A 15,674-nucleotide genomic window follows, 5' to 3' on the forward strand; every position below is an offset into this window, starting at 1 on the left:
TGAGGCGCCCCCCCAGCCACTCCTTGAGCGGTGGCCAGGGTGGGTGAGAAGCTTGGCTTCCTCCATCACCGGGGGCAACCCAAGCCTTCAGCTCTGTGGCAGCTGCCATCTTTGTTGGGTTAATGTGCATACTCGCCCTGATTGGCTGGTAGGTGTAGCAGTGTGACACCAATTTGCATGTTTCTCTCTTATTAGTGTAGATATTAGTGGTGGGGGGGGTTCCTCACAGCCCAGCCACCCTCTCTAATCTGGGACCCCTTGGGGGATGTCTGACTGCTGGTGGTTGGAAATCCCTCTCACAATCTGGGACTGCTGGCTCCCAACCGCTTGCCTGCCTGCCTGCCTGATTGCTCCTAACCACTTCTGTCTGCCAGCCTGATCACCCCCTAATCACTCCCCTGACATCCTTATTGACACCTAACTGCTCCCATGCCAGCCAATTGCCCCCAACTGCCCTCCCCTGCCAGCCCATTTGCCCCTAACTACCTTCCCCTGCAGGCCTGGTCCCCTCAACTGCCCTCCCCTGCTGGCCTGGTTGCTCCTAACTGCCTTCCCCTGCTGGTCTGACCGCTCACAACTGCCATCCCCTGCTGGCCATATTGTGGCTGTGGGTGCCGCCATCTTTGAGGGTGGGGCAGTCAGTTAGCATATTCCCTCCTTATTGGCTGTGGGCCCCGTCATCTTTGTGACAGCATGAGGGTCAATTAGCATATTCCCTCTTTATTAGATAGGATGATAATTGAACATGTGGTAATAGATGACTAAGCACTGGCTCTGGGTCTATATAATTTTGCACTTCTAATGTTCCGATTATTATCAGTGAGCACAATATTATAACAGAATCTTTCTAAGGTCTGCTCTGGCTTTCAGACGAAAGCCACCAGTGAACAACCAAGATGCTGGTGACTGCTCCACTCACCAGTGCACCCACATCACTTTGGTAAATGGAGTGACCTCCAAACCTTCCCCTGGAACATGCTCATCTTGTGAGTTTTGCAGAGTGGATAGTGCATTCATCTTAACATTCTCAGTGCAAGCATTTCCACCTCAATTAATACAGCTTATTGCTTGTTTATCATTCTAGAAACCATCATTACAGTAGGTTAGTCCTATCTGCAGGGATAGGAAGTAAACATAGTTGCTTTTTAAAAACGATTAAATAAACTAATAAACTCCCTGCAAGACTAATCAAGAAGAGAGAAAACACAAATCAACAATATCAGCAATGAAAGAGTAGACAACCACCCAGATATACTATAGTAATTAAGAAAATAATAAAAAATATGTATAATGAACATTGTACCAATAATTTGAAAACTTAAATCAAACACAAATTTGTTTTAAGTAAAAGATCAAATGAAAGTTCTCAGTAATGAAAAACTAATTTTTCATTTGAAAATTAATTTATTACATTAACAATATCATGGAGAAAAGTGTATGATCATCTCAGTAAATGCAGAAAAAAACTTTTCATAATATTCAACTTGCATTTATTTTTTATAAAACCATTAATTTAGGAATAATCGTCATAGTTCCTAATAAAGAAAACTTAAAAAAAGAAAAATATACAATATTAGCACATAAGAAAGCATTATATTGAGCAAAAGAAATAAGATTGAAAATATATTTAATCATAATTTATTATTTTATTTTATTTTTATTTAAACCTAAAGATAAGCAAAATAAGTCATTGTAACATAAATTAGAAAATGATATTTCTCAGGGTAGGGGTGTAGAGGATTGGAAATTGACTGAAAAACATTCTGGAACTTTTCATGATAATAGGATGATTCTATATCTAATTTTATTTATTTTTTTTTTTGTTAATCCTCACCCAAGGATATTTTTCCATTGATTTTTAGGGAGAGTGGAAGAGAGAGGGAAAGACAGAGAAAAACACTGATGGGAGACACATGGATTGGTTGTTTCCTGCACTGGCCAGGGAGAAGCCTGCAACCGAGGTACGTGCCCTTGACCGGAATTGAACCTGGGATGCTTTGGTCCACAGTGTGATGCTCTATCCACTGAGCCAAACAGGCTAGGACATTTTTAGATGGTGGTAGATAGGTATGCATGATTTTAAAACTCATTAAAATAAAAATGTAAAAACTTTATTTTATTATATATAAATTATATCAACAATCCTATATAATAAAAGGCTAATATGCAAATAGACTGAACATCAGAACAACCAAACAACCGGTTGCTATGACATGTGCTGACCACCAGGGGGTGTGCGCGGGACACAGTGGGAGTCATCAGCAGGCAGCAGAGCATGGAACATGGCGGGCATTGGCCGTGGTGGGATGGTGAAGCAGGTGAGCGGGGGCGCCAGTTAATGTCATTGGGGTGAGCCTCTGGTGGTTAGTGAAAACTCTTTGCTCCTGCACACCATGGACCTGCCCGGCACCCGCACCTGCTCCTGGCGCTGGCCCTGCTCACACCCACTGCCAGCACCTGGCACCGGCCCTGATTGCTTGGCACTGTCAGCGGGTGCGAGTGGCAACTGCAGGCCCTGATTGCCCCTCAGGGCTTCTCCACCTCCCCTGCTCCTGAGGGGTGATCAGGGCTGGAGTCACCACTCGCACACACTGCTGTCGCCAGTCTGGCTTGCACCTGGAGCTGGAGCTGGAACCGCCACTCACACCTGCTGCCAGCACCTGGAGCTGGTCCTGACTGCTCACACCCACTGATGGTGCTGGCCCCGCTCACACTCGCTGCTGGCGCCGGCCCCATTCACTCCGCACTGTCAGTGGGTATGAACGGGGGTGGCGCCATAAGCACGTGGCTATTGGCAGCAGCGGGAGTGGGGCTGCAGGCAGACGGGACCAGGGGCTGTGGTGGGAAGGGCTGGATTGGGGCATGAAGGATGGGCCTAGACTTGCCCCTGTGCCCACCGCAGCCTCGCAGCCCACAGTTCCTTTCAGGGTGCACGGATTTGTGCACTAGGCCCCTAGTATTACATAAAACCATTAGATTTGCTTGTAATATTTTCTTTTTATAAATGGTTTCTGAATTGGCCAATTAAAATGACTTATTTGTTTTGGTTTTGCTGGTCTATGCAAACATGACCCATGATAACTATCTTCTTTGCGGTGTGCCTAATTCATGTGTAAGTAGACATGATGATAAAATATCAGGCAAGCTGTAATAGGAGCATTTATTAATGTTTTATCCATTTTATAGGTTTTCACACCAAATTAACCTATTTGTAGCCAATAGTATTTATATAAAATGTAATACAACAAATATTTATTGTGTGCCTATACATCATTCATTCACTGATGACTTCCAAAATCTTATCTCCATCTCATCTCCCTAACTGAGCACTGAACTCCTTTATCCAACTCCCAACTTGACTTATACAACTGAATATCTAATAAATATCTCAAATATACAAGTCACTATGATTGTAGGTCCCAGTTTAGCCAAAACAATCTAGTACATTGATACTTATAGTCATTGTCTTTGAATAATTAGTTTAATGCATTTCTAATCCATCTCAAAGGGATCTTGATTTGGGAACTTTCTATCCAAACAGCCCTCTTGAATCCACTCCCCAATTTAGTTTTATTCATGGTAACAACAGCAAATCAATTCACCTAAGCACTTAGTCCAAAATAATGTTTCACTCTTGACTACACGCAATTTGCTTATATTCTGTCTGCCAGAAACTTCTATCATTTATGATTTCAAAACATATTGAATCTAACCAATTTATTACATGCCACAATCATGTCAGATTTATAATACTTTCATTTTCCTTAGAGGGTACTTTTTCCTCAAATTTTACAACCACATGGCATCCAGGGTGAGGTTACTAAAATCTAAATTAAATCTTGCCATTCCATTACTCAAGCCCTTAAATAGCTTCCCATGACTCTCAACATGAGCTCCACATGAAAACTGACAATAAATATTCTATATAATTTTGCCTATGTTTATCTCCCTGAGTTAATTTTCTACCACTATATGCTTTATTTACTCTGCTTTTGTCAACTATAGCATCTCATTGTTTCTCTAATGTGCCATTTTATGTGACTCCAGAGCTTTAAAGTTATTGGCCTTTTCTGATGCTAGCTTCCTCGCTTTAATTCAAATGTCTTCTCAAGAATTCTTTTAGTTGGTAGAAGAAAATTTCAATGAATCTCTTACATTTTTTCATGCCTAGCTATTCAAAATATATTTACTTAAATTTATTTACATTCAATGATTAATATAGAGAATCTATCTATTATCTATCTATCTATCTATCTATCTATCTATCTATCTATCTATCTATCAATCATCTATCTACCTACCTATGTACCTATCTACCAAGATAGAAAATATAAAGATCTCAATTATCTTCCCAGAGAAAACTTACTTACATTTCAGGGTAATCAAAGTAAGGTTTCTCTCTGGAGAGGAAGGTGAGCATGTTTTCTAGAAGTCACATTATAAGAATTCCTAAATATTCCTGAGCTGTGACACAGACCTCTGTATATACAACATCCACTTGGGCCCACCTATGAAGCACCCCAGTGGGACTTGCAAGGGTAAGATGGTGATACAAACATGGAGTTCATGCTACCTGATGTATTCTGATTACCTACTTTCTAGATTCATTTGGGTTTATTGTCTCCTCATCAGCTGAATCAATTGAAGTGCAGTGAACCATCCTAGAAACTAGAAGTTTCCACTGCACTACCCCTTAGGAACAACTGGCTACTTAACAATAAAAAATACTATTCACTTAATTTCAAGGAGTGTGTGGTCACCACATCAATAACAATTCTCAGATACCAGCTAGAGTTGGATAAGTGATGAAGCAGTGATAATAGTTCTTAGTTTGGGAAATGGATTCATAGGCTCTCACTAAAAATATGACTGTCAAAACTTATCTTTGAGGAGATTAAATAGTAATGAGTTGAGGCAATTAAATTATACCTTTAATTGAAATTTATTATTTGATTTTGGAATGTATGGGTTGACGTTCTCAAAATTATAAAACAGAAACCAATTTTAGGGTGTTAAGAGAGATTTACCATGGTTATAGCACCATATTTATCTTAGACTGAAATTCACCAACTGCCAAGCATTTTCTTCACTAAGAAATAACTTAAAAAGAATAATGACAACTACAGCAACAAATTGTCAAACAGCAACAGCAGCAAAACCCATCCAGCTATATATGACTAGGAGGCAGATATGCATTCTAACAAAATATTTGAAGGTAAAAGAAACCCAATACAAATAAATGTATGTCTATGGATGAATGTGAGTATGTCCTTCTAAAAGGAAAAGCATTCTATCAGTTTGTTCTATGATTTAGGGTAAAATTCTGCAGTGTGTTTGGCTGCTTGCTGCTGGTAGAGTCTTTCAAGTGTGATTTTCAATTTAGGTTCCTTGTATGTTGAAAAATATTCTTCTGAATGCATTAAAAAATCATCTGGAATATTCTTTAATGGTTTCAAATTATTTTATCCAATATTATAACCTTGCTGGGTGGGATGAAATAGATAACTAAAAATAAGCAAGCTTATGACAATATTTTATTGACTAATTTTAATATGTGTTAGAGGCTCACATGTATTAAATTCTTAAAACGTACCAGAAACTGTCATAAACATTTGTATATATTAACTCTTTGAAATATCAGTATTCATTGAGCTAGCAATTGTTATCTCTATGCAAAGAAGAGGAAAATAAGACACAGATAAGTAAACTGTGCAGGTTCACATAGCTAGTAAGGAATAAATCTGAGATCTGTAGTTATTTTGCTTAATTGCAGGCCTGATGCTATAATAACTACATCAAGATCTATTAACTATTATGAACTGAAGAATTAAATATATGGAAAGGTTAGCAGAACTAAATACATGGTGGAGGGATGATAGACTTTCAAATATTTAGAATACTATTATGCATCCAAAATAAAAATCAATATAATTATCTTGTTTTTACACACATACACTTATTAAGTAACGATATCTTTAAAACAACTCTTCATTCCAGTTATAAAACACTTGAGTCTTCATTAGATACTACATGTAAGTGAAATCATGTGGTACTTGTCTTTTACCCACTGGTTTCATTTAGCATAATACTCTCCAGGTCCATCTGAAACCTATATAATTTAATTAATCAATACCACCCCGATAGACTCAATAAAAATTTTAAAAAATACTCGAGTCTTTAAATGCCTAAGCTTTGTAAGCATGGAACCAATAATGTACTTTATTTATTCTGACCCTGGGATAAACTCTGTTATAATGCTCCTTTGTGAGCCATTGAAATGAGTATGGGATTTTAAAAACCATTTATCCTTACACATTGTGGGTCAAATCAATACCAATGAAGAAACTAAGGTCCTTATAAAATAGCTACATAAAAATGATGGGGGAAAGGAAAATTGAGTCATTTGATTTTTTTTTTCTAGTGCTCAGCCAAAATAGAAATGATGTTAATATTTTCATTCAGTCATACAAGTATACAGTCAGTCCAAAAACCATTTTGATCCAGTGAAACACAATAAAAACTAAAAGCAACCCTTTTATTTTATGTCAAATAAAAGTAATAGCAAGATAGAGGGATGGGGTCAAACTGCTTCAGCCTTAGAGCTTTCAGAGTCCAGAGAACTCGATCTTAGCCTGTGTGTGTGTGTGTGTGTGTGTGTGTGTGTGTGTGTGTATTTAGAAAATAATCATGCATGCAGATTTTGGGTTCTAAACCAGGAATTAGCAAACTATAGCCCAAATGCATTTTGTGGCCTTCTGCCTGTTTCTGTTTTGTATGGTGAGCTAAGTAATTTTACCCCTAATATTTTAAAAAATATCAAAAGTATGAAAATTATAGGCAGTCAAGCTTTAGTGTATGTAAATAAGGCTTTTTTAAAAACACAAGCATGCTCATTCCTTTATGTTTTGTCTATGGCTGTTTGTGCACTACAAGAACAGATCTGAATAGTTATGAAAGACGGCATGGACTGCAAAGCCCCAAATATTTGTATCTGTATTTTTATAGAAATGTTTATTGCCCCTCACATATACTAACCTTAAATGAAACATTGACATTAAGATGCTGCCAATTTAAAAAATGGCAGTGGCTGATTATTTCAATTTTTATTTAAAAATATAAGATATATGTTTCCATTTTTTCAATATATAGTATTTTTGTATTATACACAATATTACTCTATTTAGCTATGATGTTATTAAAAAAAAAACTTGAAGGAAATCCTTATTTGCCAGGACATGGATATCATTTCTTTTTAATTTAAATCTTTAATATTAGAATAGATTAATGTTGGGAATAAGGCTAATGTTTGGTGATTTTACTATACCCCAGATTTTCCAAAAGCAGTTTTTAACTCCTGGTTATATTTTTAAAAAGCTCCTGGCTTGTTTTATTAGCAATTTGATTTTCTGGCAGCTTACATTATTAAAAATTAAATTCATATTGATGGCCTAGATTAAAATCAATGATTATCCCCAGATAAGCTGTTCTACAATATAAGTGATAACTTTGGATTCTATCTTATTAGAAGAAAGCTTTTTTTCCAGACTTATTTTTCCATCAGAAAATGTTCTGGATTGATTACATAAAAACTTCACTAGTTCTGTAGTTAAGTCACACATCTAAGAGTGGGATATCCGTCATACGGTAACGTGAATAGTAGCATTCATTGACACTTACTGTAAACTGTAATTTGACTTGGAAGAGTGATAAATTATCTATTCAATTATTAATGAATCCCAGTGTAGCCCTAACTATCTTCTTACTAAATTTTTATTTTAAGGACCCCTTTATACCCATAGTTTTTTAAATCACTTTTACATGCCCTTGACTATCCAAAATCTGCACTGCAGCTCTAAATTCCTCTTGAACACCAAACCAGTGTCTCCAAGTGTCTGGTGAATATCACCCTGTATGTTTCATAATTTAATCTCATAATGTCCAAATCTGAATACATCTAGGTTTCCTTGCCCTTTCCAATTTCACTTCATGGTCATCTTCTTAATTTCAGGGAATAGTATTAGTCTCCTCCCTCTTGAAGCCAAAATATCAGCATTATTCTAAACATTTCCCTCACCACTTCTCCTCATTGCCACACAATGAAACAACTGGAGATCAATTATTTATAAATGTTAGCTTCTACATATGTCTCTAAGTACTAAGTATCTAAGCCAGTGATGGCGAACCTTGTGAGCTCGGCACGTCAGCATTTTGAAAAACCCTAACTTAACTCTGGTGCCGTGTCACATATAGAAATTTTTTGATCTTTGCAACCCTAGTAAAACAAAGATTTATATTTTTGATATTTATTTTATATGTTTAAATGCCATTTAACAAATAAAAATCAACCAAAAAATGAGTTCACATGTCACCTCTGACGCGTATGTCATAGATTCACCATCACTGATCTAAGCATTCTCTTCTCTCCATTTCAACAATCATATCCTTAGTTTGGTTTATCATTCTGTAGGTTCTTGTTTTTTATATTAATCTCTTTACTAGATTCCTTACCTAATTCATTCAGAAACTATCTTCCACAATGTTTATAAAAACAGTTTAAAAAATCTGTTTTAAATAATTCAGTTGACATTGCTAAAATTAAATCCAAATATTGTGTTATCGGCATAAAGAGCTCTGAGTCTCCATCCTATCGCCTTTAAAATTCATGTCTTTCTACTTCTAAATGTACCCTATAAGTTAGCCGTGAAGAACTAGGGGCATTTTCCAGCACGCAGACCAGTCTCCTTGTGTTTTTGGGCCTTTTGACCCAATACTGTCTCTACCTGGTTTGTTCTCTTACCTTTTTCACCTGACTAAATCCTGTGGGATCTTTCAAACCCAGTTGTAACATCATCTTAAATGTTTTATAGTGTTGTCAGTGAAAATGGCAAAGAAATCCAAAAGTTCATCCTTCCATAAAGTCAATGAGAAACTTGTAAAAACTGTCAGAACCAACTTTCTTCGAACTCTGGAAACTCACCAAAAGCTTTCAGCAATAAGAGTAACGCTTAAGCAAGAAAAGGCATCTAACTCTTGGTAAGAACAGAAAGCTCTGTAGTACCTTAAGTTACCCCATTCCAATTTCACATTCCCTACTTATGCAATGTCTTTGAAGATAGCAACCCATAACCCTTGTAGGGCACCAGTGCTAAAGGGAACAAAACATAGCTCATTCGCAAGAATGGTGACAGTTTTGACCTACCTAGTGGTTCCCTGGATGACCCTCCAAAGGGTTGCCATGATTTTGACTTAATAGAAACTCTTCTGGTGCTGGGGCAGATATTTAGGATATTGGTCAAGTAAAGGGAGATGTATTAGCCATTGTTCACTGGGACAATGAATAATCTTTGGAACACATCATTGACTAACTAAAAAGCTTAGGAGGAAAAGCTGGGGAATAAGATGCATCGGGGTAATAAACATTTTTTAAAGCTCCAACATATTCCTGGGAGTCTAGAAGACCACGTGAAATCTCAGAGCGGGGAAAATGCTCAAGAAAAAACAAAAATGGTCCTAACCTCTCACCTCTGACTGCTCTTCAGGTGCTGCACAGAGAGGAAGCAAAGGCTAAGGCAGAGTTGTAAACTGCCTGGCCGTGTTGAAGGCATGACCAACATGCATACAGAGGCCAGCAGCAAACACTGGGAGTTCATTGTTTCCAGGTCTGCAAGCAAATCTCGGTCCAATTTCCATCCCACCACTAGACTAACAGAGCAGAGACGCTAGTGGCAACACATGACAGAGAACAGAGACTTAACAAAATTAGTTTAGAAAAAGTCACATAAGTAAACAATAGCAATGGCTATAGGAGAAACAACAAACCTGGGGAGGAAGGGTAACTGATTTACAGAGATGCCACTTGTCTAGATTTTAATATTAGCATATTTCAGTTTTCAACAAAAAAATAGGATGCAAGCAAATAAACAAGAAAGGATGGCCTATGAACAGAAGGGCAATAAATAGAAACTGTCCCTAAGGTAGATCAAACATTGAACTTACTAGACAAAGAGTAATCTATTTATATGTTTTTATTTATATGAAATGTCCAGAATAAGCAAATTCATTGAGACACAGAATAGACTAGTAGTTTTCAGGAGAAAGGAACAGGGGGAAATGAAGAATGACTTCTTAATGGGGATGTTAAATTTTTTTGACTTATAGAGTGATGATGGCTGCACAGTATTTTGACTAGACTACATCTGACTGAATTGTAAATTTTGAATGATTAAGGTGATGGATTTAATGTTATGTAAATTTATCTCAATAAAAAGTATTCTCTCCTCTCCCCCCCCCCAAAAAAAAAAGACTTTCAAGGCTTCTCCACATTAAGGTTGGTCCCCCTACAGGTATCATATGATGCCTTGCAGGATCACAGCGCCTATTACATTATCTCTGTCAGATTCCCTTGAAATTGCCGTTTTCTTCTGTATCTTTTCAACTTGACTACGTGTTCACAGAGATTAGTGACAATGTAACTCAGCCTGATGGCTAGAGCTGTGCTTGATGTACATGTCAACTACAATGAAAAAACTTAAAACAGAGCCTTTAGATACCTACTAGGGATTTCTTTATGATCACAAGGCTGTTTCAAAAGAATGGTAATTGCCCTGAAAGGAAGTGTCAGGAACTAACATGGTAAAAGGAAAATGCTACAGGTATTCACCTTTCAGAGTTGGCCAGAGAGAGCCTTCCTTTGAGATATCAAAGAGCTTTCTGAGGAGAGATGATAAGCACAAATGAAACAGTTCAGCTACAGCACAAGATTAGTAAAATTAAAATACAGGAGATTATATGCATTAAAAGATACCAGGATAAAAAAGTAAAATATGAGAGGGAATGCCATAGAAAGAGCTACTGGGGACACTGGGACTGGGTCTGGGCATGAATAATGGTTATTTACACCTTCCTTGGGGAAGTGACTCCCCACTTCCCCATCTGCAGACTGAGTTCTTTCCCATCTAATTGGGTTGTTGTCAATATGAATGTGGTTAGCAGATATCCTCAAAGCCTAAGACAATTCGCTGAATATTATGGAGCAAAAAACATTTGAAAATTATCCTAAGTTTGCAGGATTTGTAATGCCTCGAGTAGAATGAAGAAGATAAGAAGGGAAAGCTATTTTGAGTGTAAAATGATGACCTTAGGGTTGGACTTGTTATGTTTGAAGACTAAGTGGAACACAGATACAAACAAAGTCAGAATTCAGAGGTGAGGAGTGAATCTTCCTTAATATAAACCCAGACTTTTTACAAAGAAATAAAAATCGATGCTTTTCAAATTCACTTCTGGGTTTTATTGCATTAGATGACACATAGAAATTTATGTAACAAATACGGAAAATGTTTTCTTAGCAAACTATTATTTAACTTGGATTTCTAATCCTTGATGTAATGATTGATCCATTAATCCATTTAATCAATATTAATCAAGGTCCTAACATATGCTGAGAACAGAGGCTGAGGATAGTCGGTAAACACTATCTACAAAGTCCATGCCCTTATAGAGCATATATCATAGTAAAGTTCAGCGTACGTCAGTCAAGTAAGGTCTTAAGGATTGATTTTAAAATATCAGTATGAGTGTGCACTGCATAGCTGCTGTCACATAAAGTTTTGTTTTGTTGTTGCTTTTTACCTCCTGTTCCTCAGCAAATTCATTCACTGTTATTCACTTCATGGCGAACCCCAGGTGGTGCTGCCAAGGGGAAACATTTTCCTTAGGCTTCAGTTCTGAGCTGTCCATACAGCTCCCTTCATTTGTTTTTGTTTTATGTAACAAAGATGTACTGAGTAAAAATAAGTGCTTATTCCCGGGGTACAGCTGAGAAGACAAGCACACCCAGGGATATCTGATGGTAGCCCGATACCAGAAAGATTTTATAGTCTAGAGCAGTGGTCGGCAAACTCATTAGTCAACAGAGCCCAATATCAACAGTACAACGATTGAAATTTCTTTTGAGAGCCAGTTTTTTTAAACTTAAACTATGTAGGTAGGTACATTGCTATTAATTTAATTAGGGTACTCCTAAGGCTTAGGAAGAGCCACACTCAAGGGGCCAAAGAGCCGCATGTGGCTCGCGAGCCGCAGTTTGCTGACCACGGGTCTAGAGGATGAAGCAGAAAAGTACACAAGTATGAAATTTTTAGAGTATGGGATGAGATGTGTAGACTGTTAGCTCTATATATCAAACCAGCGAAACTCAATGTTTTAATCAGAATTAGGATATTCTGTTAAAGGTCCCAGGATCGTGGTCAGCATCAGAATGCCTGAGTCACTAGTGTAGTGAGCACCAAAAGTGAGAGGAGGTATTTTGCATCCTGTTTTGGTAGCCCTGTGTATCTGTGTAGTATACTCCCCATTTGCAAAAGTCAAGATGGTACCATTTTGCTTGATTAAAACTATATTTAGAATCACACATTCATTTCTCCATACTTCAGATGTTAACCCTTTAAAATTATCAACGTAGGAAATATTTTTAAGATTTAAAAGACAATACACTTGCATCAGAACTGAAAAACTGAAATTCTATAAACAGTTCTTAAACCATGGACACAGACAATAACGTGGTGAAGGCCTGGAGTAGGGGGAGGGATTAGAAGAGGTCAATGGAGGAAAAGGGGGAATGAATGTAATACTTTCAACAAAGATTTAAAAAAAAATTTTGAGTAGATAAAAAGTACTTAAAAAGAAAAGACTAAAACCAGAATATATATTCTTTTCAAATAAGCTAGGAGGAATTATAAAAAATAATCCTGTACTAAGTCACAGAGACATTCTTACTAAGTTCCATAAGATGAATTAATTTGCATGACTGAGGTAAAATTATTCTAGAAATGTATTTTGAATTTTTGAGCAAAGACATTCTGGTGACAGGCAACTTCAACTCTTATCACTGAAGAATGGATATGAAGATGATAGGAAAAGTCAAGGAAAAGTATACACAAGGTAGTGCACTGCAGTGGAAGAAACTCGTAGAGCAAAATACAGAAATCAAATATAAGTGCTGAGTTCAGGAGATGGCATTTAGTTAAACTTGGCCAGAATTTCATTATTATTAAGGACATGTTGAGAAAAGACAATAGACCCAAAATGTAAGTTTGTATAAGCTATGACTCTTTCATTGGCAAAGCATGTATTTTCTCTTCCAGAATGTGTAGCTGGATAGAGAAACATATAACATATTTTCACATTTTTGCTCTTCCCAGGTAGCATGATAACTGGCATAAAAGGTTTAGTTCTATCCTTTAAAAGAATTTTGATTTACTTGGCTTGCTTCATAGTCCATCTCTAAATCAATCTTTTTGAGTCAGGGGATGAAGTCCCCATTTGGTTTTACCTACGTTATGTAACCACCACCACACCATCCTCTTGTCAAAATTGTTCAAATGACTCATTTTTGTTTTCTACCACAAATATAGAAGCTTAAAACAGCACACAGTTACTCTTTCACATTTTCTGTGGTCAGGAGTTCAACCGTAGCTTAGCTGGCCCTTCCCTCGGGATCTCAGAAGGCTGAAATCAGGGTCCAGTCAGGCTGCATTGCATCTATGTTGAGAGTTTAGCTAAACTACATAATATTGCTGCCTCAGTATCCACATGTGTGGTCAGGAGCCTTGAAATGCCACTAGCCCTTTGCCAGAGTTCATGCCCTAGAGAGCAGTCTCCAGAGTCCCAGGTAAGCATCAATTGCTGATAAGACTCCCCAAACTCCCTTGTGATAAGCACTGTACCCCACCTCCTAGGGCCTGTCTCTGTGCATCTCTTTGATAAGATCCAGATGAAGCCTATAAAACTAGTGCCCTTTGGGGTTTGAATTGATCAATCCACCCTTAGCTAGGAAGTCCAAAGCCCTCCATCCCATAGACCCTAATAAAGGCATGTGCCACAGGTTCTGATGTGCTCTGTCGGCCTGCACCCTGCCTTGACATTCCCACCACATGGGCTCTGGAGGTGTGCCTTGCAGCTGCCCCAGGATCTGTGAGCAATGAACTTCTCTATTTTCACTTCCCTCAGTGATCTCTCCTTGAAGTCTGGCTCACCACCAATACCCTAGGGCCGTGGTCGGCAAACTGCGGCTCGCGAGCCACACGCGGCTCTTTGGCCCCTTGAGTGTGGCTCTTCCTAAGCCTTAATTAAGTTAATAACAATGTACCCTAATTAAGTTAATAACAATGTACCTACCTATATAGTTAAAGTTTAAAAAATTTGGCTCTCAAAAGAAATTTCAATCGTTGTACTGTTGATATTTGGCTCTGTTCACTAATGAGTTTGCCGACCACTGCTAGGGTATACCTAACAAAAGTTAGTTTAACAGAGTCACAATATTCTGGAAGGTAGGCTAGGGACTAATCCACTCCAGGTCCCTAAGATTATTGACGGATTTCTTTTCTTGTGATTGTAGGACAGTTCTCTGTGTTCTTTATGGTCATCAGCCAGGGGCCAGCGCCCGGATACTATTTGTAGTTTTTTGCCATGTGGCCCTCTCAACACAGGAGACTTCTTCAAAGTCTGCAGATGCTTTTTCCTTCAGTTTGCTACTCCTATCTGGATCTCATGCCATTCTTGAAAGCTCCACAATAATTTCCCACAATTATCATGCATTTATTTAAAATTATGCTTTAAAAATCAAAGTAGTCTGATACAACTTTCTGATACAATTTTCCACCTAGATTTGCTTGTTGTGTGTATTTTTTTTGTATTATCACACACAAAAAAGCCTTCTTGTACTGACCATCTTTTCCTTTTATCACAACTCTTATAAAAACAATGCCTCATCTGTAGAAATAACCTTTTACAACCCTTTTCCTACGAGGCTAGTCCAGCAAGTTTCAATTCATTGATTGAAAGCAATGTCTACAGGTGAATGACATAAATACCTCTCTCTTGACAAGACTAAGAAGACCACTTAAGAAATGGACACTTTTTTGAAATTCTGAAAGAAGACTGTTATGTGTATTAAATGTATTTGGAAGACCATGTTTAAAGTGTTAAAATCTTTCTCTAGTGTAGTTATGCACATCACTACAAGTTGACCTCAGTTTACTAACAAACACTTAGAGAATATATTTTCATTTATAATTAAAGCCAGTTAATTATATTAAATATCTAAATTTTATAGGAGAACGAATTTATTGGAAACCTATTATATGATGATACTTTTTAAGGAAAATAGGAGTTAACCATGTATTTAAAAGTGGAAGGGGCCATCCTAACAGGCTTTGGTCAATGGATAGAGAGCATTGGCCTGCGGACTTAAGGGTCCCAGGTTCAATTCCAGTCAAGGGCATGTACCTTGGTTGCGGGCACATCCTCAGTTGGGGATGTGCAGGAGGCAGCTGATCAATGTTTCTCTCTCATCGATGTTTCTACCTATCCTTCTCCCTTCTTCTCTGTAAAAAAATCAATAAAAAATATTTAAAAAAGTATAAGAGGCCTGGCCTGGTGGCTCAATTGGTTGGAACGTCATACTGTACACCAAAAAGGTTGCAGTTTTGATTCCCAGATGATCAGGAATAAAAATAGTAAGATATGATACTGAACAGATAGGCAGTTTGGTAAATAAGCAGTTTGGTAGAGAGAACTAGAACTGAAAGCCCCAAATTCCTCCATTAAAATTCTAACTCTCCCATTTATTAAACATGTTACCTTGAGAAAACTACCCAATTTCTCTAAACCTC

The 15,674-nt window shown here is 37.6% G+C and overlaps 1 long non-coding RNA gene across 1 annotated transcript in view; it reads right to left on the reverse strand.

The window, feature by feature from the left end:
- Positions 1-14,262: 14,262 nt before the first annotated feature.
- LOC107182337 overlaps positions 14,263-15,674 on the reverse strand; it is a 19,692-nt gene continuing 18,280 nt past the window's right edge. The window contains exon 3 of the long non-coding RNA XR_001513062.1: positions 14,263-14,278. This is a non-coding gene — a long non-coding RNA (uncharacterized LOC107182337). The remainder of the gene's footprint in view (positions 14,279-15,674) is intronic.

This window comes from Myotis davidii, unplaced genomic scaffold, assembly GCF_000327345.1.
Source record: "Myotis davidii unplaced genomic scaffold, ASM32734v1 scaffold374, whole genome shotgun sequence".
NCBI classification, from domain to species: domain Eukaryota; kingdom Metazoa; phylum Chordata; class Mammalia; order Chiroptera; family Vespertilionidae; genus Myotis; species Myotis davidii.